At 37.1% G+C, this 26,805-nt stretch overlaps 1 long non-coding RNA gene across 13 annotated transcripts in view; it reads left to right on the plus strand.

The window, feature by feature from the left end:
• Nucleotides 1–23,017, plus strand: part of LOC124711134 — a 42,363-nt gene extending 19,346 nt beyond the window's left edge. For 5 of the 13 annotated variants that reach the window (XR_007005419.1, XR_007005416.1, XR_007005417.1 and 2 more), the window contains 3 exons: nt 16,507–17,166; nt 20,952–21,057; nt 21,185–23,017. This is a non-coding gene — a long non-coding RNA (uncharacterized LOC124711134). Of the gene's footprint in view, nt 1–956; nt 4,865–4,917; nt 5,772–5,901; nt 6,081–6,979; nt 6,995–15,998; nt 17,167–20,951; nt 21,058–21,184 lie in introns of those variants that run through there. The other 8 variants (XR_007005423.1, XR_007005418.1, XR_007005424.1 and 5 more) reach the window with 8 other exon arrangements.
• Nucleotides 23,018–26,805: the final 3,788 nt, after the last annotated feature.

Below are 26,805 nucleotides of genomic sequence, written 5' to 3' on the forward strand. Positions count from 1 at the left end.
AGCATGTAGAGTTTGTATATACTAGGCAGAGAGTGTAATTTTACTTAAGAAGGCTGACATTGTGTTTGGCTATGTGTACAACAATGCTTTGTTAAGGTTCATAGCAGCAGCACTAGTTCCTTGAGCAGTGTTACAAGGTTGAAGTAAGATTAATTGAATGCTTTTGGTACAATTTCTGCCTGTTCTATGTGGGCTTTGCAGTTATGCTGTTTCAACCTGTGTCACTTTATTAATATTGAGCAGTCAGTTTAGAAGTGTCAGGCCGTTTGTGCATATGAGAATGTGATTAACATGGGAAAATTTGAAACTTCCTGGCAGATTAAAACTGTGTGCTGGACCGAGACTAGAGCTCGGGACTCTGTCTAGGTCCCGAGATAGTCTCAGCCCAGCACGCAGTTTTAATCTTTCAGGAAGTTTCATATCAGCACACACTCTGCTGCAGAGTGCAAATCTCATTCTGGCAACATAGGAACAGTTTGACACTGAGCAATCATGGGAGCTATGTATGCACCTCTTTGCATGATGGAGAGGAAATGATGATGTATCACATTATGGTTCAGTGCATGAATATTGCATGGGTGATTTGCTGAATAATTCATAAAGGTCCATAGTAAGAGATGGCATTGCTTTTACGGTGTTAATCTCAGTGTGTTAAAATAAGAATAATGTGTTAAAATAAGAATTATGTGTTAAAATAAGAATTATGTGTTAAAATAAGAATTATGTGTTAAAATAAGAATAATGTGTTAAAATAAGAATAATGTGTTAAAATAAGAATAATGTGTTAAAATAAGAATAATGTGTTAAAATAAGAATAATGTGTTAAAATAAGAATAATGTGTTAAAATAAGAATAATGTGTTGGACATAAGTACCATTAAGGCTTAAACTTGACATAACATTATTAGGTGCTACTATACAAAATATAAGTTAATTGGATAGATTAAAAATATGTTCACAAAGTGCAAGCAGGAGAAAACCTACACAAAACAAGGTTTTATGCATGGAAGCTTTTGGAGTCAGTAGCTTGTTCTCAGGATGGAGGGAAAGAAAAAAGGATGAAGGAAAATGGCAGGTGATTTTAGTGCATGAAATTGTTGTTAGCGTCAACTGGAATAGTATCATCCAATGAGACTGTAGCTACAGCATGAAAGTTTGTCATTTTATCTTGGATTGTTTTTGGAGTGGCCTTTCTGTATCTGTATAACCTGCAAGTGCATCATTTTGGTGCATGTTAGGTACTAATAACATAGCAGCAGCTGAGAGGGAATGGTCAGAAATGTTTTAGTGAGTACATTGTTGAAGTGATGTGGATTTAACTGTATGTAGGGCAAATGTGGCATACTACACAATAGTCATTTTTGTGGGATGAGTGCTTTGAGGGAATCTAGTGGTTTTTAATGTACTATGAAATGTGTGTTATATGTGGCACCATTTGATGATTTTTCACGAATATATACCCATATAGTGGCCATGAATGATGACATAATTACTGAACACCTGTTTTCCAAGAGTTAGAAGAGATCAAAGCAAATGGGAATATATCAGCAGGTGCTAGTCATGGCAACTAGGATGAAGCATTATCTAAAGCATAAATAATCTTAGGAAAATCACCATCAGGTTGTCATTGGTGGTATATGGTAATAACTGCTGTTCCTTCATTTTGTAAGCACTGGTAGAAACAGTAGTAATTGCTATAGTGTGAAGCACGTGTGTGATGTTAGGTGGGTGTTTTGATAACTTCGCATTTTCAGAATAACTGGATAATGTCATAAAAGGTATAATTATGTTTTGCAGATAGTTTGACCAGATGCATTGATACTTGTAGTTTTGTGCCGTTGTTTCATAGTCTCTCTCTCTCTCTCTCTCTCTCTCTCTCTCTCTCTCTCTTATTGCAATTGCAGCAGGAATAGACACATATACATACATGTTAATCAGCAGAGGGAGGTCAGCTGGCTTATTGATTAATTATTGGGAATGCAAAAGGTGTTGGGAAAGTTAGCTCAGTTTGGGGAAGATGTGGGGGATTTGTGTATGTAGTTTTGAAATACTGGCAGTGTGGATAGTTGTTGTGGTAGACTGCCTTTAGGCATTGGTGCCCAAAGATCAGTTACATACTGTGTAATTGTAGGACACGTATTGGACGAGTGTGACACATCAGTGGTACATATCATACTGTTGTACCATTGAAATGTTTGGCTGTATGTGAGAGTATTTGTTAGACTTAGAAAAGGTGTTGTGTTTTACAGGACAGAATAGAGGCAAGTGTTTCATTAATTCTGTGCCATTAATGGCTTTTGCTAACACTTTAATATTTTTTACGCCTCTTAGGATAAATAGTCGTAATGTGAATGACGAGAGTCACGGTGCTTAAGTTTGAAGTGTTTGGAGAAGATGTACGTACAGGATTCTGTTGGTCGCAGCATTGGTTAAGCTTCTTGTTAATAAACTGTGCCTTCCGTGTGGTGGCGTAAATCAGATTTGAGCGTGCTTGCTTGGTTATGTGGTTTGCTGTATGGGGTTCAGTCAGACATGCTGTGCTAATGTCCATCACTGGTGTTAGAGATACAACACACTTGCGTTATGGATTGGTTAATTTTTCTTGAATTATTTATGAATTGGTAACAGCTGAAATTACAGTATTCTTTTATGCAGTTGTACATATCCCTTTTGTATGGGTCAATCTGTATTCATTTATTTGCAAAAGAGATGATTTCAGTGAAGTAGCATGAGGAAATAGATTGAGAGTGCTGTTGATTAAAGCAAAATGATTCTATCTTTGGTTATGTATAGTGATGGTTTTTCATTAGGCATTATCCAGTTTTTGTGGTTGGAAGTGGCGGAGTTTGTTTCAGGATAAATGTGTGTGCAGAGGAAAATAGAGAATTGCTGTTGGAGCCTTGGTGTTTTGTGTAATGTGTTGGTTGCAACAGGTGTCCGTGGAATATTAATATGTTTGACTGAAGTTGATATTTATGTGATGATGTAAATATTTTGTACATGGTGCAGTAATAAAAATGGCCTGAAGGACAGAATTTCAGGGTACTAAGAGTCACTCCACAGGAAAGGAAATTCAGTACGAACCTGACTGGCTGCAGTCTCATCGAAAATGTTCTGCTACAGTTCTTGAACACTATGAGGTTTGTTGCGATACACCTCAGACTTGATGACACGTTGCACAAAGTTATCGCACACTGAACGATCAGGTGACATGGATGGCCATCTATTCCGCAAAGACGGACCTTTAATAAACTCTGTCAGGTGTGGAGTTCGTGTAACTGTGCCCCAAGGTTCTCCCAGCTGTATGGGCACTTACTACATGATGTTCAAAGAGGTATAGGTCATTTCCTCCTCATTTAATAAGCCCACAAATTCATGTTGAAACATGTCCAGGCCATTTTTAGTTGCTCCACCCTGCATTTACCTATGGTTTGAATTGAATTGCAGTGAGTGTTAATACATAGATTGTGTTACTTGATTTTGTCTAATAGTAGTTCATGTATAATGCATGTAACTCCATTCATGGTGTCATGTTGTGAAGTAGAGGCAGTCTACAGGGTGCAGAGTAAGGTATTGGAGTGAGTGTCAGAGGGAGAAAAGGAGAGGTGCAGGTTTGTTAAAATACCTGTTCCATGGACTACTAGAAATATTGTGACAGCATACTGTTGTAGTATTAAAAATTTTGGCAGTCTTGCAGAATAGTTGAGTGTTGTTACTGAACAGAGTACAGGTATGTGTTTCATTAGTTCTGCACCATCAGTGGCATTTGTAAACACTGTAATGTTTGCCTGTGTCTCTTAGCATGAATAGTCATAATGTGAATGACGAGATTCACTGTGCTTGAGTATAAAGTATTTGGATAGGATGTATGTTCAGCATGCAGTTGATCACAGTATTTGGTAAACCACTGGTTTTATTGTACTGAAACAGTGCCTCACGTGTGGTGACAAATTTGATTTCAGTGTGGTTGCTTTGTGATGTGGTTTGCTATATGAGGTTGTCAGACATGCTATGCTAATGTCCATCACTGGCATGAGAGGTATGATACACTTGCATTATGGATGTATTAATTTTTCTTGCTTTATTGCTGAATTATAACAGCTGAAATAACAATGTTCTTTTGTGCTATTATAGGTGATCTTTTGTATTCGTCACTGAGATTTTTATTTTCATAGGAATTAGTTGTGGGTGTAACGGATTGTTAATTTATGACATACATGTTGGAAGGCGCAGGAGCAACTGCAAATGTATGAGAAGTTACCAAAAAACATGCAGTCAGAGGAAAGTAGTTGGAACAGCAGCAGAAAAATGATAGTATGTGTTTGAAGTGATCAGAAGGGAACTGAGTAGTATGTTATTGAGTGAGAGTGAGTAGCTGTTTGAGTTCCATTATTTTGCTATGTATGTCTCATGACTAGGAGAATGTTTTCCCAGGTTGTATGTATAATTTATTGCATTGAATTGCATGTAATTTTTGACTTATAGTGATAAGAGATATGGCAGATGTAGCAGAAAAGTTAGTCATGTTATGACACTCCATCAAGTGCAGCTCTGTTGTGATTTGTTTGTCAAGTGGTATGAGGAGTGTTTGTTTTAGGACAAATGTGCAGAGGAAAGAGGACTATTGCTGTTGGAGCCATGATGACGTGTGTAAGGTATTGGTTGCAATAGGTGTCATGGAGAATTAATATATTTGGTTGTTTGAAATTTATATTATGTTTAGTTGAAAGTACTTTGTATTTTCTTACAGTTTTAAGTACAGTGAGTGTATTTTATCTGTAGTCCGATCCACGAATGATGCCAGTTCATACAGCTTGAGATGTGGACACAGACTTCACCATTGCCAGTTCCAGCCAATAGTTGTGGTAAGCGCATATATGTGAGCTGCAATTGAAAAAAGTGTGTACTCTGCAAATGTTGTCTTTCACTTGCTTGTGCAGAATTTGTCGCTTACCACCACAATCAGCCATGACAGTTCACAAAAAGTGGAATAAAAATTCACTGAATAACTCACTATGATCATGTTTAATGCTTGCACTTGCTATGACGTACATAGCAGTGTGCTGAAAACACTACTGAAAGCTCATTGGTTGTTGGAGAATGCGTGACATAAATGTGCAAAACAAGCCTAAACTCATCTCCATTGTTCATGACTTCACCTATAATATTAATGCATGCATGATGCACATTACTCCATAGTGGTGTGCTGTGAAATATAAGTATCTTATAGGTTGCAGAGTGAAAGACTGAAGTGAGTGTTGGAGGGAGAAGAGAGATGCAGATAGGTTAACACAGAATATTTGTTGTGATCCATTGAATACAAATCATAAATGACTGTAATATTCTTTTTTCAAGCAAACACTCATTGTATTAGGCTGTGTGTGAAGTAAAGCTTTGTTGAGGTTAATTGTGGGAGCACTTGTTATTTTGAGCAGTGTGCAAAGATTAATAAATATTAAGTCAAGCATTTTGGTACTGTTTCTGCCTGTTCTATGTGATTCTTTGTAGGTATGCTTAGTTTAATAATGCTGTGTAGCTGGGTTACAAATGTGTATCTGTTGGTGCATATGAGAATGTTATTAATATAGGAGCAGTTTGGCACAGAGTACTATTGGAAGCTTTGTCTGTATTTCTTTGCATGATGGAGAGGAAAAGATGATGTACCACATCATGGGCTCATTGCATGATTTGAGCATGCTTTCATGGTTAGGTGGTTTGCTGTATGAGGTTCTGTCTGACATGCTATACTGATGTCCATGACTGGTGTGGGAGGTACGATACACTTGCTTTATGGATTGGTTAATTTTTTTGCATTATTTCTGAATTGTTAACAACTGAAATAGCAGTGTTCTTTTATGCAGTTGTGTATGACCCTTTTATACATATAAGTATTTATTTTCAGAGGAAACAGTTGTGGTTGTGATGGAAGGCTGTGTTATGATGTACACATTGTAAGGACCAGGAGCAACTGCAAATATTGGATAAGTCACCAAGAAGCATGCATTTAGAGGAGAATAATTGGAACAGCAGCAGCAAAATGATAGTATCAATTTGAAATGACAGGAAGGGGATTGAGCACAGGTGAAGAAAGATAAATAGTTGACAATGAGTTTCGTTAGTTTTATGTTGTGTCATGTGTGACTTGGAGAATATGTTTCCAGATCGATTGTATAATTTGTTGCATTGCATGTAATTTCATCCTGATAGTGATACAAGATGTTGCAGACGAAGCAGAAAACCTGTTCATGTTATGACACTCCATCAAGTGCAGCTTTGTTGTGATTTCTTTCAGTGAAGTGGCATGAGGAAATTGATAGTGATTGCTGTTGATTAAAGCAAAAAGATTCTTTTCCTATTAAGGTACACTGATAGTTTCTCATTAGGCAGTATCTAGTTTTGGTTTTTGGAAGTGACGGAGTTTGTTTCAGGACAAATGTGTGTGCAGAGGAAAGACAATTGCTGTTGGAGCCATGCTTAATGTGTTGGTCACTACAGGTGTCATGGAGAATCAATATATTGGGCTGAAGCTGATATTCATGTGATGGTGTAAATATTTTGTAGATGGTGGAGCAAATAAAAGTGGGGCAAAGAACAGAATTTGAGGGCACTAAGAAGCACACAAGAGGAATGGAAATTCAGTACTAACTTGACTATAACAGATGTGTAAAGTGACCACGATTAATATTTATGCGATTTTGGGTTCTGGTCAGCAAGTTGCTGAAAGCGAATTAAAGCTGGACTGTTGGAATGGCTGCAGTCTCATTTGAAATATTCTGCTGCAGTTCTTGAAGACTATGAGGGTTGTTGCAATACACGGTAGACTTGATGGCTCGCGACGCAAAGGTATCACACACTGACAGATCAGGTGACATGGATGGCCAGCTATTTCCAATACCGGAATGAACTCTTAAAACTTCTCTGTCAGGCCTGAAGTTTGTGCAAGTGCACCCCAAGGTTTCTCCAGCTGTATGGGCATATACTCGATTTTATTGGAAGTAAGTATAGGTTATTTTCTCCTCAGTTACAGCTACCAAAAATATACCTCACGATATATCTAATCATCCGGGCCACTTCTACCTGGTCCACCCTGGTATTTACGTATAGGGTTTTAGTTACAGTGAATATAATACGTAGATTGTGTTCCTTGATTTTGTCTAATGGTTTTTCATGTATAATGTGTGGTACACCATTCGTAGTGTCATGCTGCAAAGTAGAGGTAGCCAGTGGGATGCAGAGTAATGGATTGGAGTGAGTGTCAGAGGGTGAAGAGGAGAATGCGGGTTCATTAACAAAGAATATTTCTAGTAATTCATTGAAACCGTAAGTGACAGCATACTACTGTTGTAGTATTGAAATATTTTGCAGTATTTCAGAACAGTTGTGTTGTATGTTACTGAACAGAGTGTAGAGGTATGTGTTTCATTAGTTCTGCACCATCAGTGGATTTAGCTAGCACTGTAATATATATTGTGCCACATAGGATGAATAGTCATCATGTGATATGGAAAACATTTATGTTCAGGATTGAAATCTTCAGAGGATTGGTGTAGATTCTGGTTTTATTGCACTGAAAGGATGCTTTGTATGTGTGGCAGGAATTTGATTTTAGCATGCTTGCTTCGTTACTTGGCTTGCTGTACAAGGTTCAGTCAAACAGTCTATGCTAATGTCCATCACTGGCATGAGAGGTATGATACACTAGCATTATGGATTGGGTAATTTTTCTCATTTCATTGCTGAATTGTTAACAGCTGAAATGACAATGTTCTATTATGCTGTTGTGTGTGATCCTTTTGTATGGGTCAGTCTGTATTCATTTATTTTCATAGGAAATTATTGGTGCTATAACGAAAGGATATGTTATGGCATGCATGTTGGAAGGAGCAGGAGCAACTGAAAATACTCCATAGTGTACCAAAAGACATACATTTCGAGGAGAATAGTTGGGACAGCAGCAGCGAATGATAGTATGTGTTTCAAATGACTGGAATGGGACTGAACAGAATGATATTGAGGAGGAGTAGCTGTCAGAGTTCCTTTAGTCCTTACTGTGTTTCCCTAACTAGGAGAATGTTTACCCAGCAGTATATATAATTTGTTGAATTGTCTTATAGCAATATGTGATGTGACAGATGAAGCAGATAAGTTGTATCCATGTTATGACACTTCATCAAATGCAGCTGTGTTGTGATTTATTTCAGTGAAGTGGCATGAGGAAACTGACGGTGGTTGTGTTGATTACACCAAAGTGATGGTTTTTCTGGTAGGGTACTGAATACTGTGATGGTGTTTCGTTAGGCAGTATCCATTTTTTGGAGTTGGAAGTGACGGGTTTTGTTGCAATAGGAATGTGTGTGTCTAGAGGAAAGAGGACTGTTGCTTTTGCTGCCATGATATTTTATGTAATGTATTTATTGGAAGGGGTGTCATGGTGAATTAATGTATTTGGCTAAATTTGAAATTTTTGTGATGCTTAGTAATAAATATTAGTATTTAAATATGGTTTTAACTACCGTGTATGCAACATGTACTTCGTGTAACTTGATTTTGTCTAACATTAGTGCATGCATAATGTATATTATTTCCCTTCACAGTGTCATGCGGTGAAATGTAGGTAGCTTGTAGGTTGCAGAGTGATATATAAAAGTGAGTGTAGGAGGGAGAAGAGAAGAGATACAGGTTGGTTAAGACAGAATATATCAAGTGTTATCAAATCAGGAAATGAGTAGCTAGCATTTACTACAAAGTTTCATGCAGTAGAGTCCTTGAATATAAATTTCTCAGTTCACTTTCCACATCAGAAAGTGCAACATTACCCAAATTTTTAAAAGTTTGCAGATGCTATTGACCATCACCTGAGCAGGAGGTTCATTATCTAAAGCATCAATGATGTAAGGAAAAACTTCATCAGTTGTCACTGATGAAATCTGTTGTGTCTATATTCTGTAAGTACTGGTGGAAACAATAAGTAATTGCTATAGTGTGGTAATTACTATAGTGTGAAGCAGGCATATGATGTGAAGTTGATATGTTGGTGACATTGTGTTAGAGGAATAACTATGTGGCTTACTAAAATATAAAATTCTGTTCCACTGTTTGTGTGACCATATGCACTGGTATTTGTAGTGGTGACTGTGTTGTATGCTTTTGTTTCTTGGATTTCATTCTGGGGTGTTGTGTAAACACATGCAAGAGGTGTCTGAAAAGGTAGCTCAATGTGTGAACGATGTAAGTGAATTGTGAAAGCAGCTTTGAAATGTTGGCAGTGCAGATAGTTGCAGACTGCCTTTACGCATTGGTGCCCAAGGATCATCAATGAACTGCGTAATTGGCATAGATGATGTTGTAGGTACATTACAGGAGAGTGGCATGATAGTTTTGTAGAACTTAAGTTGCAGTTGTATTTGAAAGTATTTGAGTCATAGGATTTGTTGTGTGCTATCAAATGGAGTAGGGGTGTGTGTTTCATTAATTTTATACCATCACTTTCTGTAGCTACCAGTAACATTTGTTGCTACTCTTTGGATGAGTAGTTGTAATGTGAATGATCGGATTTACTGTGCTTAAATTGCAAGCATTTGGAAGGAATTCAGTCGGTCACTAAATTGGTGGATTTCATATAGTTATTAAATTTTATTTGAGTTTGTTTGCTTGGTTATGTGTTTGCTTGGTTATGTGGTTTGCTGCATGAGGTTCAGTCAGGCATCATGGGCATGAGAGTTATGACAGGCTTGCATTATGGATTGGCTAATTTTTCTTGCGTTATTGCTGGATTGTTAACAGCTCAAATGACAGTGTTCTTTTATGCTATTGTTTATGACCTTTTCATTATTATTATTATTATTATTATATTTTATTTTTAGAGGAATTGTTTGTGCGTATAAGAGAAGACTGTGTTATATGTACGTGTTGGAAGGTGCAGAAGAAAATGCAAGTGTAGTAGTATTAGACAAAAAATGTAATTACAGGAAAACAGATGGAACAGCAGTTAAAAAGATGGTGTGTGTCTGAAATGACTGAAATGGGATAGATGCTATCAGAGAGTTCCATTAGTGTGCGATTGTGTCTTCAGTGACTAGGACAATATATGTGTAATTTGCTCCATTGGATTCAGTTTCTGCCTTCTAGCAATATGTGGTTTTTGTTGATGAAGCAGAAAAATTAATACCATGTTTTTATACTGCCTCAAGTGCAACACTGTTTGGTACAGTAATAAAATCATTAAATGGTTTATTTGTCTGTAATAACTTAACAGTTGTGGACATAGTCAGTTTACAAACACAAGAACATAAAGAAAAATTTAGGAGTAAAGATAAATTATTCACAATATCATTAGAAATCTTTGATGGAGTACAAACATTTATCAATTAACAGTTGCTTTAATTTTGTCTTAAATCTTCTAACAATTTTATATTATTTGGCAATCTTATAAAAATGTCTTCAAGCTGAAAATGGACTATCATATGTTACTCTTTTGTTACTAAATTTTATATGAAAATCCTGTCTTTCTCTTGTATTATAATTATAGATTTCACTATTAATTACCATATGCTCCATATTTTCTTTTACAAACAGTGTAGTTCTGAGAACATACAATGAATTTACTGTTAGTATGTTATACTTAATGAAATATTCTCTACAGGACTGCCACTTACAAATATTAGATATTATCCTAATTGCTCTTTTCTGTGCTCTAAAAGCCCTATCCATATATGCCATTGGTGCCCCACCCCAAATCTTGATACCATATTTCAGGTGGGAGTGGATAATTCCAAAATAGATTTGTATTAAAATAGGTTGCACTATTATGTTAGAAAGGTTTTTTAGCAGGTAGGTGTTGCAGGAGATTTTTTTTACACGTGTAAGTGATGTGCTCCTTCCATGTAAGATGTTCGTATACTATAACACCCAGGAATTTATGTTTATCAATTGTTTCAACTGATAGCGCTGTTTCTGTATCCACTTGTCTTGATTTATAATTTAGCAGAAACTCCATCAGAAATGAAGAAACTGACTGTTAGTGCTGTGATTAAACCAAACTCTTTCTGTGCTGAGGTATGATGATGGTTTTTTATTAGGTAGTATCCACTGTGTTGTGGTCGGAAGTGATGGAGTTACCATTGGATGTTTCAGGACAAATGTGTATGCAAAGTAACGAGGACTATTTCCGTTGGAACCATGAAGTTACATGGAATGTACTTATTGCAACAGGTGTCATAAAGAATTAGTACAAGGGTCACTCCAAAAGAAATGCACACTAGTTTTTTAAAAATCCATCTTTTATTCTACATGTTCGAAAGTCTTACAATGTGTGTAGGTACATCCTTTAGGAACAATATTTTCATTTCTCCACATAATTCCCATCCCTCTCAACTGCCTTACCCATCTTGGAACCAGCGCCTGTATACCCACACGGTAAAATTCTGAGCCAACCTGTTGGAGCCACTGTTTGGCAGCGTGCACAGGGGAGTAATCATCTTCCAACCTTCTTCCATGAAGAGAGTCTTTCAGTTTCCCAAAGAGATGATAGTCACATGGAGCGAGGTCAGGACTGTAAGGCGGGTGTTTCAGTGTTGTCCATCTGAGTTTTGTGATCGCTTCCATGGTTTTTTGACTGACATGTGACCGTGCATTGTCGTGCAACAGCAAAACATCCTGCTTTTGCTGATGTGGTCAAACACGACTCAGTCGAGCTTGAAGTTTCTTCAATGTCATCACATATGCATCAGAATTTATGGTGGTTCCACTTGGCATGAAGTCCACAAGCAAGAGTCCTTCGGAATTGAAAAACACTATAGCCATAACTTTTCCAGCAGAAGATGTGGTTTTGATATTTTTTTCATGGGTGAATTTGTATGATGCCACTCCATTGATTACCTCTTTCTCTGGTGAAAAATGATGGGGCCATGTTTCATCACCTGTCACAATTCTTCCAAGAAATTCATCTCCACCATTCTTGTACAGTTCCAAAAGTTCACTGCATACCGTTTTTCTTGTTTCTTTGTGAGCCACAGTCAACATCCTGGGAACCCACCTGGCACAAACCTTTTTAATGCCAACTCTTTCCGTATTCTGCAAATACTTCCTTCCCCTATCCCAATGTAGCATGACAATTCATTCACTGTGGTGCATCTGTCAGCAGTCACCAATTCGTTAACTCTCTGCACATGGTCTGTAGTGTGTACAGTACGAGGCCTGCCACTGCGAGCACAATCCTCAATATTGCCGAGCCCGCCTTCATCATGTAACCTGCTTGCCCACCGACCAACTGTACTGCGATCGACAGCATCATCTCCATACACCTTTTTCAACCTCTTGTGGATGTTTCCCACTGTCTCGTTTTCACAGCACAGGAATTCTATGACAGCATATTGCTTCTGATGAACGACAAGTGTAGCAGCCACCTTGAAGATGTGCTGTGATGGCGCCACTCACGGGAACTGGTTGAACTAAGTTTGAAAACAAGTGCGAAGGATGTATCTACATACTGTAAAACTTTCACACATTCAGAATGAAAACTGTATTTTTACAAAAATAGTGTGCATTTCTTTTGGAGTGACCCTCGTATATTGGGCTAAAGATGAGATGTGTGTGATGTGTAATAGTAAATTCTTTGTACTCCTTTGTACTTTGTTATGAGTGTAATATGTATATTGTGTAACTTGGTTTTGTCTAATATTAGTGTGTGATAACATGTATTAATCTATTCATAGTGTCACACTGTGAAATATAAGTAGGTTGCAGAGTGATTGACTGGGGTGAGTGTAGGAGCGAGAGGAGAAGAGGTTGTGGGTTGGTTAACATGATGTCTTTGTAGTGATACATAGAATCCAAGTATCAGAATAGGGAGGTTGCCGTGTTTGCAGAAATGTTAATAAGCATGTAGACAGTGTAGTTTTGTTTGCAAAGGAGATATTTATTGAATTTTGTTGTGTGCAAATGCTTTGTACAAGTTAATTGTGGCAGCACTTGTTTGAGTAGTGTTCAGGTATGAATTAGTGGTAACTCGAGCATCTTGGTTCCATTTTCTGTCTATTATATGTTGTTATTTGCTGCTATGCTGTTCCAAACTGTGTCACTTTATTAATGTTGTCAAATGGATTAAAAAGTTAAGATGTTTGTGCATATGAAAATGTGTGTAACATAAAAGCAGTTTGGCACACAGTATTATTGGGGCTTTGTATGTATCGTTTTGTTCGACGGAGGGGAATAGCTGTTGAACCACATGAAGGGCTCAATGCTTAAATATTGTGTGGATGATATGCTGAATAATTGGTTGAGATGCATGCTAAGAGACAATACTGTTTTTGCAAGGTTTGTGTCAGGGTGTTGGACATATTGATCACTTACAGCCTTCATTATTATTTATCATATGATGAAACACACAGCATTGCTTAAGCGTCTGAGTTTATTGCATTAAATTGGTGTCTTTCTTATAGTGGCATACATTTGATTTTATTGTATTAGCTTCATTAGGTGCTTTGCTGTATGAGGTTCAGTCAGGCATGCCACACAAACCTCAATCACTAGCATGAGAGGTATGATACACTTGCATTATGTACCGTATTTACTCGAATCTAAGCTGCACTTTTTTTCCAGTTTTTGTAATACAGAAACCCGCCTGCGGCTTAGAATCGAGTGCAAAGTAAGCGGCAGTTCTGAAAAATGTTGGTAGGTGCCGCCACAACTAACTTCTTCCGTCGAATTATGTAGCGCTACACAGGTATGCTTTGCAGGCACAAAGATAAATACTGGCGACAAAACCCCTGCGTCAGTAAATTTAAAAAAAAAAGTGGAAGACGAGCTTTTTTTCACCGCCACGAGTTTTGACCACTGCATTTTCATACATTACCCAACGAAGTAAATACAAATTCCGTATTGTTCATCTTCGAATGTAGCAGCATTTCAGCGTACTACAAAAATCCGACTGGCAAGATTTTGTCTGAATTTTTTCCTGCGTGGGACAAGAGATCATTGCTAATAAGAACTTGGGACAAGAGATCATTGCTAATAAGAACTTGGGACAAGAGATCATTGCTAATAAGAACTTGGGACAAGAGATCATTGCTAATAAGAACTTGGGACAAGAGATCATTGCTAATAAGAACTTGGGACAAGAGATCATTGCTAATAAGAACTTTTATGAATTGTGAATCATATGCAGTATTCTCTTCACCATAAGAATAATACGAATATAGACATTTTGCCATGTATTCTTTCGTGTTTGCTGCTATCTCATTTAAATCCTGTCTGCCTAATAAACTACGAAACTAGAGTGAGACAACAGCAAACGCGGAATAATATACATATCATGTCATGTTTATATTCATATTGTTCTTATGCCTAATAGTGATACAGTCAGAAATGAAGCACAGCAATTGACAAGATATTTAAATTTAAGATGACTAATTTTTGTACAGAATGTAATGTACTACAGAGGCGTCTGCATAGATTTTCAACCGGAGAAAAATTTTCGCTAAGCTCTCGTTCAGAACATCTTCTATCATACGCAGCCTATTATTTGGTTCTTGTTGATCATTATCAAAGAAAGCACCAGTGTAAGTAACAGCAAATAGCAAGCAGTCTCTTGCCATTGTTCTGCTAATGAGACGATTTCTCTCTCTCTCTTTTTTTTTTTAAAAGCGGCGGTTGCGCGCGCAAAAGCAAGCCATGCCGCGAGCGGCGGCAGGTCGTAAACACTCATTATCAGAATGCGACAAACAATGCATGACACAGTACAGTAATGCATTTTCAGCTTAGAATGACGTGAACACCTATAACAAAGAGAACAGCACTTGCCAGATCAAAGAAAAATAAGCAATCAATTCAAACCAGATGAAGCACGTGATAAAGGAATGGTACCCGTATAAATACGGATGGAGCACCTGACGCATAGCAATGGCTACATGGTAAAGCTTAACTGCTAAGCTTAAAACTCGAACCAAACTACTGTAGCTGTATCGTCATTCATTCGACCTAAATTGTATTACAATGGACCAACTTTGTTTCGATTTGGATGTGCGGCCTAAAACTCTTCTTTCCCTTGGAATTTCGAGTCTTGAATTTCAGGTGCGGCTTAGATTCGGGAAAATTTTTTTTCCTTGATTTCGAGTCTCATTTCGCAGGTGCGGCTTAGATTCGAGTGTGGCTTAGATTCGAGTGTGGCTTAGATTCGAGTGTGGCTTAGATTCGAGTGTGGCTTAGATTCGAGTGTGGCTTAGATTCGAGTGTGGCTTAGATTCGAGTGTGGCTTAGATTCGAGTGTGGCTTAGATTCGAGTGTGGCTTAGATTCGAGTGTGGCTTAGATTCGAGTGTGGCTTAGATTCGAGTGTGGCTTAGATTCGAGTGTGGCTTAGATTCGAGTGTGGCTTAGATTCGAGTGTGGCTTAGATTCGAGTGTGGCTTAGATTCGAGTGTGGCTTAGATTCGAGTGTGGCTTAGATTCGAGTGTGGCTTAGATTCGAGTGTGGCTTAGATTCGAGTGTGGCTTAGATTCGAGTGTGGCTTAGATTCGAGTGTGGCTTAGATTCGAGTGTGGCTTAGATTCGAGTGTGGCTTAGATTCGAGTGTGGCTTAGATTCGAGTGTGGCTTAGATTCGAGTGTGGCTTAGATTCGAGTGTGGCTTAGATTCGAGTGTGGCTTAGATTCGAGTGTGGCTTAGATTCGAGTGTGGCTTAGATTCGAGTGTGGCTTAGATTCGAGTGTGGCTTAGATTCGAGTGTGGCTTAGATTCGAGTGTGGCTTAGATTCGAGTGTGGCTTAGATTCGAGTGTGGCTTAGATTCGAGTGTGGCTTAGATTCGAGTGTGGCTTAGATTCGAGTGTGGCTTAGATTCGAGTGTGGCTTAGATTCGAGTGTGGCTTAGATTCGAGTGTGGCTTAGATTCGAGTGTGGCTTAGATTCGAGTGTGGCTTAGATTCGAGTGTGGCTTAGATTCGAGTGTGGCTTAGATTCGAGTGTGGCTTAGATTCGAGTGTGGCTTAGATTCGAGTGTGGCTTAGATTCGAGTGTGGCTTAGATTCGAGTGTGGCTTAGATTCGAGTGTGGCTTAGATTCGAGTGTGGCTTAGATTCGAGTGTGGCTTAGATTCGAGTGTGGCTTAGATTCGAGTAAATACGGTATTGGTTAATTTTTCTTGCGGTATAGCTGAATTATTAATAGCTGAAACTACAGTGTTCTTTTATGCTATTGTCTATTTGTCAGAAAACATGCATTTACAGGAGAATAACTGGAACAGTAGTTAGAAAAATGACAGTATACGTTTTAAATGACTGGAAGGGGATTGAGCAAGATGCAATTAAATGAATGTGAGAAGTGTCACAGAGTTCCATTAGTTCGCTGTTGGATCGTCCACGCATAGGAGAAGGTTTTCCCTGGTAGTATGTGGTGTGTGTTGCATTGCATATAATTTATGCCTATAGTGATACAAGGGGTCGCAGAAGCAGCAGAAAAATTAACATCATGTTATACTCTTTTAAGTGAAACTCTGTTATGATTTGTTTCAGTAATGTGGTACAAAGAAAGTGACAGTAAGTGCTGTTGATGAAAGAAAATGACTCTTTCTGTGCTATGGTATTGTGCTGGTTTTTATTAGGCTATAGCCAGCATGTTGTGGTTGGAAGTGGTGGGTTTACCAATGGATGTTTCAGGACAGGTGTGTGTAGAGTAATGACTGTTTCTGTTGGAGCCATGAAGTTTAATTTAATGAAGTTATTGCAACAGGTGTCCGAAGAATTTGTATATTTGCCTAAAGTTGAGACACAATGTTATAAACAAAGTATGAAATAAAACATTCTCAAACATATGCTTAGATTTCAGAATGAGCAATGAAAGTTGGAAAATTGAACGTGTTTCCTGCAGCAATGTTGTCAAGTGTCTACACTCAATGTGAGATATGACAGGAATGAAAGGGGATGTGTCAGCTACTAGTTCTATGCAGCTAATGATAGTGGTGATGAGCAGATGATATGTTTGGAAGAAAGACACATTTTAACGTCTCACGTCACTGTGGAAGTGAAATACAATATGTATTTGGCAGAAAGCAACTGCTTTCTTAGATCCCAACATAACCACAATCTCAGAAACTGTGACATATTTGGAAGGCACAGTCAATGAAGATACAAATTTTGCACCTGTCGGCTTAGAAATCAGAAAAGATAGTGAAGGTAAAAATTAATGTAAACTATTTCTTTTTGTTTATTTTATTTCTCCTTGTATTATCAAAATGTGGGAGATCAATAAATGTCATAAGTTTATAATATATATAGTGCTAATGTTTTAGGCATATACTCTCTGTCCATAAAACAGCTTGTACTTTTGATTAGCCAGAATATAATTTCGTGAAGAATTGTCAGTTTTTGTGCATCTATTTTCCCAGCTGTAAACACCCCACGAACTTGATTCTTCTTCAGGACTCTTCACCATTTCAAGAGTTTTAAAGGTACTGCTCTATTGTGTGCAAGCCTCATCATCTCTGATTAACTGCAGCAACTTACATTCTTCTAAAACTGCTTACTGTATACACCTCTTGGTTTCCCACTACAATTTTTACCCCCTTCACTTCCCTCCAATACAAAATTGGTAATCCCTTGATGTCTCAGAATGTGTCCTAACAACTGATCTCGTCTTCTAGTCAGGTTGTGCCACAAATTTGTTTTCTCCCCAGTGTTGTTCAGTACTTGCTCATTAGTTATGTGATCTATCCACTTAATCTTCAGCATTCTTCTGTAGCAACACATTTCAAAAGCATCTATTCTCTTCATGTCTAAACTGTTCATCATCCATGTTTCGATTCCATTCATGGCTACACTCCATACCAATACTTTCAGAAAAGACTTCCTAAAACTTAAATCTCTATTCGATATGAACAAATGTCTTTTCTTCAGAAATTCTTTTCTTCAGAAATTCTTTTCTTGCTATTGCCAGTGTACATTTTGTATCCTCTACTTGGGCCATCATCAGTTACTCTGCTGCCCACATAATAAAACTCATGTTCTACTTTGTCTCGTTTCCCTAATCTAAAACTACTTTGTGTCTTGTTTTTCTAATCTGATTCCCTCAGCATCAAATAATTTCATTGTTGGTGATGAATATGTGATCTCAATTTTTATGAGAATTGACTTGGCTCTGAAAAGTTTCATGGCTGACATTTTTCATTCTGAGGCTCAAAAATTGGTATGAGGTGTTAGTCTTGGAGAGCATTATGTATGGAAAGAGAGTGAGTGAGTGAGCGAGTGAGTGAGTGAGCGAGCGAGTGAGTGAGTGAGCGAGTGAGTGAGTGAGTACATGTTCTAACGTTTCATTGCTCACTTGAATGGATATTTTCTACATCTGCACTACATACATACTTTGCAAATCACTCTACAGTGCATAGCAAAGAATACTTAGAATTGTACCATACATTGGTAAATTTTTCTATTTGTCATACATAGACTGTGGAAGGATGACCTCTGTGCTGTAATTAATCTTATCTCTTTGAATTCCCTTTAGGAACAGTGCATAGTGGGCTGAAGAGTATGTGTAGATTCTTTATTTAATTCCAATTCCAGAATCTTTGTAAGTAGACATTCATGGGATAATTGGCATCTTCTGGTGTCGTCCTATTTAGAGCCTTCATCTTTCTATGAATAAAACTTACCATTCATGCCATCCTTTTTATATGTCTGATTGATATCTGACTGTCACACTTAAGCAGTATTCTAAGATAAGACACTCAAGTGGTTAATAGGGAGTCTCCTCTGTAGACTGACTGCATTTTCTTAGTATTCTGTGAACTAACTGAACTACTCCTACAATGAGTCAGATCACCAATAACTTTAATTTTATAACAATTCAGTGCTCCTTTAACCCAAACACACACAGACTCACTCACTTTTTTTTTGCGATGAATCGTCATCCTGAGAACAAGAGGCATGGTAGACATACAATATGATCTTCGGATGTCCCTGTTATACAGCTCACATATTTGAAAGGTGTGATAGGCAATAATGTCTCTATCATTGAAACTCTGAAGACATCCTACTCGTGGCATCTCTGTAAGAGATGGACGACTTACAGAGATGCCGCATTATTATAGGAGGAGAAGGCCTTCGCGCCTTACAGTGTGTAAAGCTGCAGATAACATAGGGATGAGCACTGTAGATGGTGTAAAATGACAAGTGTTTTTGCATGGTCCTTCAGTGTTTTGTGGATGCATTCTGAATTTTACTTAGGATAATAATGACACTAATACACATCGTAATGGATGGGTTACTGTAGCAGTAGTATGATATCCAGGAGACGCCCAAAGTAGGACGACTTGAGAGTTTCAATTATAGAGACATTATTGCCTATCACACCTTTCAAATATGTGCCTTACCTGTGACAGAACATATATAATCATTCTGTTTCATATCCCTACAAGTAATTGCACCCACGTATTTGAGCAAGTCGAATGATTACAGTTGTGACTAATTGTAATTTTAATTGTAAGATAGTACTTAACTGCATTTTGTGAAGTGTACATTTCTTCATACCAGCAGATTTAAAGCAAGTTGCCAAATTTTACACCACCTTGAAATCTTATCAAAACCTGTTTGGGTATTCTTTCATGGAATATTTCATTGCAGTTAACTGCATTATATGCAAAAGTCTAAGTTTACCATCAGTATTGCCCTCCAGGTCATTAACATGCAACACACCTGAAGTTACTTCTACTGCTGTTGATCTCTCTCCATCCAAAATAACATTGTGTGTTTCCCTTAGCAAGAATTTCTCAATTTAGTCACAAATGTTGTTTGGTAAGGGATATTGGATTCCATGCCTTTCCGTCTGGCTTCCTGGAGAATTACAAGCTATACATTGTATTTTCCAAGTTCCTCAACATTTGAGGACTTCCTGTCCAGACTTGGACATTCTGAGATCGAAAGTATAGGACATAACACTGTCATGTCCTGGTCCAGTGAATGGTGTAATGTTTCATGGCATATGTTGAATGACCTGACCAGTTAGTCTTTTTTTCTGTGAGTGGATTGACAATTATTTTTTATTTATTTATTTATTATTTTTTTTTTGCACGTATCTTAATCTGGATTACCAGGAGCCTAAATTTTGGTGTGCCCTATCCAAAGGAGGGTTGTCTTCATTGTGACTAGATGACAGTCTGTCTTACCCATGGTAATTTAGCCCCATCCCAGCTGTTTTATTTCCCTGTCCCCCATTACTGTGTGTCTGCCCACGAAGATGCTATGAGTATTGGAAAAGTAAGAAATGTAAAGTAGACATTATTAAAATATCCTTTCTGTTCACTCCATGTCATATGGCATCTTTGAAATGTGCATGGGTTCTTGTTATTTTTATGCACTGTTAAAAACAGTGTGTTAATTTTACAGTACTGAAAGAGTTAATCATGCATATCTGGTGCATTTGTATTTGCTGCAAGAAAGACAGCGGTGAGTGTCTGGCATTGTCATTGTAAAACAATTTTGGAGGGGACATAGTGCTGTTCTTTAGGGTGCTTGTGATTGCATCTTGGTATTGTCATTTGTAATGGTATCGCTGACACTGGCAGTCACAGATCAATAAGCTATTTCTGTTCTTATAAAAATGTAAGTTGAATACACTGTGATATTACATAGCATATGGCAAAATGTACCAGACTTACTTAATTATTGCATTATTCATTGTGTATTTTGAAGCAGCATAATTTTATCATTTACAGTGTTCAAATATTAATGATACAGTCAAGAAATAGTTTAGCAAGGAAGCACGTCAAGTGCCTGAGAACACAGCAGCAGCTCAAGCCACTGTTGTATTTGTTAAGTTGTCATTGTTGCAAGTTAAACCTTTTTTACCACTATCTTTGTATTAACATGTGTTCTTTTTCTTATTTTGTAAGTTATTGTGCTTATAATGATACAATATTAAAATCCTTCAGAAGAACTTAAAAATGAGCTATGCTGTTTACATATAGGGACATTGCAATACACCTGCTACTACTACTGAATACCTGGAGCAAGGAAAAAGTTACTGGAAACTGTGTGCTAAACAATGAGGAAAGTTCGCAAAATAAAGACAAGGTAATTTGAAATGTTAGAATTAATGACTGTGTAGAAAAAGTTAAAGTTGAAGAAAAATGCTTTTCAGGGTGATTGTTGTCATTTTTCTCTCCTTATAAGTGTCTTCTGTGGTTCTGTTTTGTTGCAGGCAACAAGGAACCAACCTTAACAATCAAGGGAAGTAAATGCAAGATTGCCCAAGACTGTTTCTGTAATTACTTCCAATGGAAAATAGCTTCAAATCCAACAAGTGTGGGTGCGTGCACAGACACCACAGATGTCAGCTGTTGTTGATTGAGAAATTTGTTGATTGGATCAGATCGTGTACTGTGTCTGTGTATATTGCATAAACTGTACATAAAGTTTTTTCTGTTTTTGAAAATAGTTGATCTTAAATTGTCATTTACTGTGGCAATATTCAAACAGAGATATTAAATGTATTATGTAAGAGTAAATATATTTGGATTTTCCATTAAACAAAAACAAAGATGTAAATTAGTTGGGTAGTAGTACTTGCTGTGTTTGTGGTTTCCAGTCTTGTGATGGTTGGTAGAGGAACAAGGATGATTTGTTGGATGGTTGATGAGGAAATGAAGTTGGATATGTTATTGTGGAGGAAAACTGTTAATTTAGTTTCATAGCACTCTGCTGTACTTTCATTTGTTGCCAAGAGAAATTTCAGGTCTTTGTGGACAGATGACCGTGACATGATGTTACGGTAGAACTGTTACATTGAACCTGAGAATGGGAGCTTGCTCTCTTGATATGTGTATTCAACAGGAAGAAAAATATCACAAGGTTGAATGCAATAATTCAGGATAATAGTTAAAATTTGAAATAGCTAGTTCATTTGTTCATAATTTATCTCTTAATTTTGGAATGCTCTGCAATTATAACATACTGGTACAGGCACGACTGTGGTATCAGAATTGCATGTAACATCACTGTTTACGAAGTATAAACCATAAATAGATGTAAACAATTAAATATTGTCTAGAATTATTATTCAAACTGTTGAAATGTGCTCTCTCTTGTCTTTAGCGGCATGCAAATATTACTGAGCATTCACAACATTCAGCACATCTGGTATATGAGACTTTTGAAAAGTGATAGAAAACTATTAGAGATACACTGTTATCAAATGTACCTTTAAAATTGAACTGGAAAACTGGTAAGTGCTTCAGTAAGGACTGTTAGCAGAATGATTATCCTTAACACAGATGGGTCATAGGGCAGCTGTGAAAGTAATAAGTTGTAGTCTACATAACTTTTGAAAAGTTAAATGTAGCTTTTCCAAGTAGCTAATAGTGACTCATATTAACTTGTCACTATGTTAGTAATAATTTCTTGACTTCCATTGTTGAAGTTAAAACATAGTCCCCATCATTTGCATACTATTTCTAACTGGTGAAATAAGCTCCCTGTTTCACAAACCTGTGTAGTATTATAATGTCCGGTTTTCTAAAAAGAGTGAAGCAACATTTCACAGTGAAATATAAGAGATACGAATGATGGTAATTTGCAAATATTTTCTTAATATTTTGTGTATTTGTCAGGAAGTTAAACATAATTAATACCTATAGCAAACATTTAATGATGCTTCAACTATTTCACGTCATCACTTTATAAATGAAAACAGAGTAAATAGTACAGTCTCGTGTGCTTTTTTAAATACATTATTGTTCTTTAGGAAAAGGAGAATTTATATTTTCATCAGCTAGTTATGTGATTAAAATTTTTGTATGGCTTGGTTATGAAGAAAAACAAGGTGATTGTTTATGGTGATGTTAATAGTAAATTAATAATATGAACTACACAAGTGAGAATGTAATGTGTGAAAGAAATGCTTCTTAAATGGTGAAATTATGCAGTAAAAGGAAATTAACAAATGATTTATTTATACTTGCTCTCATTTTAGGTTATGATGTTGTTGATAATTTTGTATTGTATACTGGTGACAAATACAATGACACAGCTACTGTTTCATTCATTTCTTTTCATGTAAATTATAATTTGTCCTGCTACATTGCCATTTCAATCATTTTAAGTCAGAGTATCTTCACCTTCCTTACAAATCCTATAATAGCATGTACTTTGGTGCTTAAACTTATAGAATGAAATTTACACTAGTAAAGTAGAGAGATTATTCGAGCATGTCTGGCATTTGGCATTCTACACTAAAATTGTTATGCCAGTTAACATCCAAAACTACAGACCTGATTTTTTGCCACTGTTGAATTTTTCAATACTTATTAAAAAATTATCTGTTTACATTCTTAGTTATGCACAATGTAGGTTTTTTCTATATACTGTAGAATGTAAATAACTTTTTTGGTCTCTCTTATGAGAGAACTCTTGTAAAAAAAAAAAAAAAAAAAAAAAAAAAAAAAAAAAAAAAAAAAAAAAAGAGAAAAAAAAAAGTTAATTAAGTCCTCATTCAACCTTTTCAATGTTTCAACAAAAACAAAGCAAATAATTAGATAAAAGATTAAGAAGACAACAAAGCATAAAATCCATTACAGTAACATGACTGAGAATGGTGAAATTAGTTAACTTCCAATGTTAGCAGAGTACGCAGCAATGGCATTTCTGTATACTCTGAAACATAGTATCTAATCAGCATAATTTGCTGAAGCACATCAACTGATTATGGTGTCACCAATCTCCTTGCAGGTGATTGGTGACTGATTTACACATGATACGTGATGTGCATGCACCAATAATAGTGGATTTTGAGTAGAAAGTTATTGGCGTAAAACAAGCTTTACAGCAGATAATTTGATGGTCTTAGTTAATTACATCAGCATGAGAACTTAATTGTTAAACTTGGTCCATCATTAATATTTGATCGAGGTATACAAGAAACTGTGTAAAGTAAACTATCTGAGAAAAAGAGAACTAAAATAAAGGAAGTAGTTCTGCAAATTACGTAGTAAACCACTTTTCCTTCCCTGTCAAGGACAAAGTGTGTATTTTTTTAGTGTTCTCTGTTATTAATTCAAGTAAGGTTCATGAGGGAGTGATATGAGGCCAAGAGACTCAATATTCTAATCATACTTGAATAACTTAGACCCAGTAAGTCATGAGTCATCATCTGGTCTCCTAATACTTACAAAGTGCTGTAACAGACTACATAAGCAATTGTATGTTGTCTGTTACACACTACAGAAACTTGATGTGCAGTTGGTTCTTCCGTTTACTTTCAGATGTAAAAATGGCTTAACTGATTAAGCAGTATGGATTATCACTTTTGGTGTTTGTGCATGAAAATGGCCAATGAGGCTGCAATTAGCTATAGTTAAAATTTCCAAAATATAACAGTGAAGACACACAGTTTGTTTGGAGCACACCAAATTCTTATTTTTCAGTAACTGTGGGTCATTAATTGATATTAATGTGTTTAATGTATCTGGTACCAGTCAAACTAGATGATAGTGCCCTTCTCTACAACAACAACAACAACCAATGACACTAGAACTCTAAGTTAATGGTGGGCTAACCCTTTCTGTAGCCTAATTTGATGAGGGGAAAACAATTAAGTCAATATTAGCTATTATCAGAGCTAGACAAGGTGGGAAAGTGAGATGAGACAGAAGTAGGACCAGTTCTTAACTTCGTAAGATGTTTGATCTCGTAACTCGTACCTATATTTTTGTGGAGCAAAGTAACTTCACTGCTATTTTATGGCAGAAGAAAATCATTATTGGTTACTATATAATTGATGTTTGTTAGAAAGAGAAAATTTGCAAATAGGAAACATTTTTATTATTCTCTTCCTCAGACCCATTTGTGTGTGTGTGTGTGTGTGTGTGTGTGTGTGTGTGTGTGTGTAGGTGGGGGGGATGGAATTTTGCACATAGAGTTGTGTATGATTCATGCAGTTTTTAAAGTGCAGTGAAAGCTAATTTCTGTGTCCTCTGTGACAGCCTAATTAAATGGTACTTGACTTAAAGATATCAGAGAATTTAGTCAATAACCTATGAAGTCCTCCATAAATCAGAAGGTAGAATTCTTATAATATCGGATGCAAAATTTTCATTTATACGTACTAAAACAGAAGTGACAGTTTATAATCATATAGGCAGTAGCATAATCACAATGCCAAGCATTATTGCCCAACTACTGTGGATGGGGGAGGTGTGGGCAATGGCCTTGCTGCAGTGGACACACCGGTTCTCGTGAGATCACCGAAGTTAAGCGCTGTTGGGCGTGGCCGGCACTTGTATGGATGACCATCCAGCTGCCATGCGCTGTTGCCATTTTTCAGGGTGCACTCAGCCTCATGATGCCAATTGAGGACCTACACGACCGAATAGTAGCGCTTTTGGTCAAGAATACCAACATAACGACCGGGAGAGCGGGGTGCTGACAGCCTGCCCCTCCCATCCGCATCTTCCTTTGAGGATGACACATTGGTCAGATGGTCCTGGTAGGCCACTCGTGGCCTGACGACATAGTGCATAAGAACCTTAAAGTCTGTAGCAATGACTACCTCTCTTACAACTTCACTTTCTTGTTCTAATCACATGGGGAGAATGACAGTTGGTAACCTTCTGTATGTGCTCTAAAGTTTAATTACACACTTGTGACCCTTCAGTGAGATACATGTAAGGAGGAACCAATATGTTGGCTTACTTCTAGGAACTAAATACATTCTTAGAATTCTGAGTATAAACCATAATGTGATGCCCAGTGCCCCTCCTGTAGCTTCTGCCACTGAAATTGCTTGAGCATCTCCAACACGTCTGTGCTTTTTGAGAATCAGTGATGAAATGTACTACTCTTCTTTGAATCTTCTGTTTCCTCTATTAATCCTACCTAGCAAAGGAGCAATATTTCATTATTAGTCTAACAAGGTTTTTGTAGGCTGCCTCCTTCATGAATTGATATTTTGTGAAAATTCTTCCAGTGAAAATCAATCCTACATTTGACTTTTCTATGATTAGTTTTATGCCGACATTGTCAGTACATACCCTCAGATATTTAATGGCTATGGCTTTTCCAGTGATTGATAGGTAATCATATAATAAAAACAATAACCAGTCTTCCTATGATCACTTAATGCTACATGTGTCATTTCTGTGTTCCATTGGCAACTGAAACAAGGAATCATAATATGAACTTCTCAGTGTAACAATTTAGGAAAATAATTTAGAATTGTGGCGTTTAGTCTATAGTCTTCCTTTTTGGAGTCAGTACAGCCACTAAGTGACTGATAAATGGTTTTGATTTGTCCGCTGACTTAATGTAAAACCAAAACTTTTTAGCATTCTCTTGCCAGATCAGCAAGTAGAATTTTACTTTGATTCGTTGAACACACCGTGCATGGCTTTCTTCATACTTACTTTAGCTCCATTCACATTTTGTTTGTCAACAAGGCTTAGGCTACATTTAAATCTGTGGTGAAGTTCTCTGCTGTTGAACCATGACAGGTCTTCCCGTTTCCTTACAACTTTGTTTGGTACATGCCTGATTAAAACATTTTGTTCAGCACAAATGCTACCTCTGTTACTCCCTCTCCAAAATTAAGGCTCCAGATTCTCTATCCTAAAGAAACACAATTGTGCATGCTGCATGTACTGCATTAGCCAAGTAGCCATTAAAAGGGAACCTACAATTCATCAGATAGTGGAGGTTGAGAAATTCTATTCCAGGATTATCACAACGTTGTCTGAGTACTTGCTTTAAGTCACCCATTTGGCTCCAAGTCAGAGCACTGCAACGTGTTCTGGCAACAAAGATGCAAAATGCTAGATTGTTCACAAATTC

The sequence above is a fragment of the Schistocerca piceifrons genome, chromosome 8 (genome assembly GCF_021461385.2).
Source record: "Schistocerca piceifrons isolate TAMUIC-IGC-003096 chromosome 8, iqSchPice1.1, whole genome shotgun sequence".
Lineage (NCBI taxonomy): Eukaryota > Metazoa > Arthropoda > Insecta > Orthoptera > Acrididae > Schistocerca > Schistocerca piceifrons.